This window comes from Zonotrichia leucophrys, unplaced genomic scaffold (genome assembly GCF_028769735.1).
Source record: "Zonotrichia leucophrys gambelii isolate GWCS_2022_RI unplaced genomic scaffold, RI_Zleu_2.0 Scaffold_34_1600103, whole genome shotgun sequence".
Classification (NCBI taxonomy): Eukaryota; Metazoa; Chordata; class Aves; order Passeriformes; family Passerellidae; genus Zonotrichia; species Zonotrichia leucophrys.
The window spans coordinates 1,017,799-1,020,128 of record NW_026992239.1 but is presented as its reverse complement, the minus strand read 5'-3'; positions in this window follow the sequence as shown (position 1 = coordinate 1,020,128).

Here is a 2,330-nt window from a genome sequence, read left to right as displayed (position 1 = left end):
TTGGGTTTTTGCCCCAAATTTCCCGCAGGGCGCGGCAGCAGGCGAAGATGGCCGAGTACTGCCGGAGCATCTTCGGGGCCGCGCTGCTCACGGAGCCCCTGGACAAGTACCCGGTGGGTTTGGGGTGAAAAACGGGGAATTCGGGCAAATCCGGGGTGAAAACGGGGGAATTCGGGCAAATCTGTTGGTTTTGGGGGGAATTTTTGGGTTAATTTTTGGGTTAATTTTGGTGGTTTTGGTGCAGCTGGAGCGGGGGGTTTTGGTGTGGGTATTTGGGCTGATTTTTGGAATTTTGGGTTGATTTTCGGTGTTTTGGCGCGCTGGAGCCGGGGGTTTTGTGGGACGTTTGGGGTGATTTTAGGGTTAATTTTGGGTTGATTTCGGCGGTTTTGGTGCAGCTGGAGCGGGGGTTTTGTGGGATATTGTGGATGATTTTTGGGTTAATTTTGGGTTGATTTTGGGGGTTTTGGCGCAGCTGGAGCTGGGGGTTTTGGTGGGGTTTTTATGGGGTATTTGGGCTGATTTTTGGGTTGATTTCCGGCGGTTTTGGTGCAGCTGGAGCCGGGGTTTTTTTGGGACATTTGGGGTGATTTTAGGGTTAATTTTTGGGTTGATTTTTGGCGTTTTTGGTGCAGCTGGAGCCGGGGTTTTGGATTTGGGGTGATTTTAGGGTTAATTTTTGGGTTGATTTTCGGCGATTTTGGCGCAGCTGGAGCCGGGGTTTTGGTGGGGTTTTTATGGGGTATTTGGGCTGATTTTTGGGTTGATTTCCGGCGATTTTGGTGCAGCTGGAGCCTGGGGTGCCCCTGCCCAGCCCCCAGGAGCTGCTGGGCCGGATCCTCATCAAGAACAAGAAACGGCGCCCGGGGGGGAGCGCGCTGCGCCCCAAAAACAGCGGTAAAGCACCCAAAAATGCCCAAAAATACCCCAAAAACACCCTAAAATACCCCAGAAATACCCCTAAAACATCCCCGCCCCAAAAACAGCGGTAAAGCACCCAAAAATGCCCCAAAACACCCTAAAATACCCCAGAAATACCCCTAAAACATCCCCGCCCCAAAAACAGCGGTAAAGCACCCAAAAATGCCCCAAAAACACCCTAAAATACCCCAAAATACCCCCAAAACATCCCCACCCCAAAAACAGCGGTAAAGCTCCCAAAAACACCCCAAAAATCACCCTAAAAATACCCCTGAAACATCCCCGCCCCAAAAACAGGGGTAAAGCACCCAAAAATACTCCAAAACCACCCCAAAATGACCCAAACCCACCCCAGATCCCCTCCAAAAACCCTCCCAAACTCCATCCCAAATCCACCCCCCTTTATAACCCCAAAATTCCCCAAAATCCATCCCCTAAAAACCCCAAATCTCCAAAATCCTCCAAATGCCCCCAAAATCCATCCCCTAAAAACCCCAAATCTCCAAAATCCTCCAAATGCCCCTAAAAACCCCAAATCCCCCAAAATCATCCCCAAAATGAGCCCGGACCCCCCTGTGCCCCCCAGGCCCCCCCGAGTTCGGGGTCCCCGATGGGGACGAGCGGGGGGCGCAGCCCCGGAAACCCCTCGGTGAGTTTGGGGCCGTTCGCGGCTTTTTGGGCATTTTGGGTTTTTTTTTTTATTTTTGGGGTTATTTTGGGGGTTTTCTTGAGGTTTTTCGTTGGGTTTTTTGAGAGCTTTTTTTTGTTTCTTTGGAGGGTTTTTGGGGGGGATTTGGGTTTTTTGGGGGGCGGTTGGGGGGTTTTTTTAGGGCTTTTTCTGGGGTTTTTTGGGGGGTTTTTTTTGGGGGGGTTGGGGGGTTTTGGGTTTTTTTGGGGGCATTTTGGGCTTCTCATGATTGTTCGGGGATTCTGTGGGTTTGGGATGATTTTTGGGTGATTTTGGGGTGGATTTTTGGGTGATTTTGAGGTGATTTTGGGGGTGTTTGGGGTCATTTTTGGGTTGTTTTGGGGGTGATTTTGGGGTGGTTTTTTGGCGGTTTATTTGGGATGATTTTGGAGTGATTTTGGGGTGGATTTTTGGGTGTTTTGAGTGATTTTGGGGTGTGTTTTGGGGGTGATTTTGGGATGGATTCTGGGGGGATTTGGGGGTGGATTTTTGGGTGATTTTGGGGGTGATTTTGGGGTGGTTTATTTGGAGTGATTTTGGGGTGGATTTTGGGGTGATTTTGGGATGGATTCTGGGGGGATTTTGGGGTGGATTTTTGGGTGATTTTGGGGGTGATTTTGGATGATTTTGGGGTGGTTTATTTGGAGTGATTTTGGGGTGGATTTTGGGGATTTTGGGGTCCCCCAGAGCGCGAGGCCGACAGTGAGGAGGAGGAGGAGGA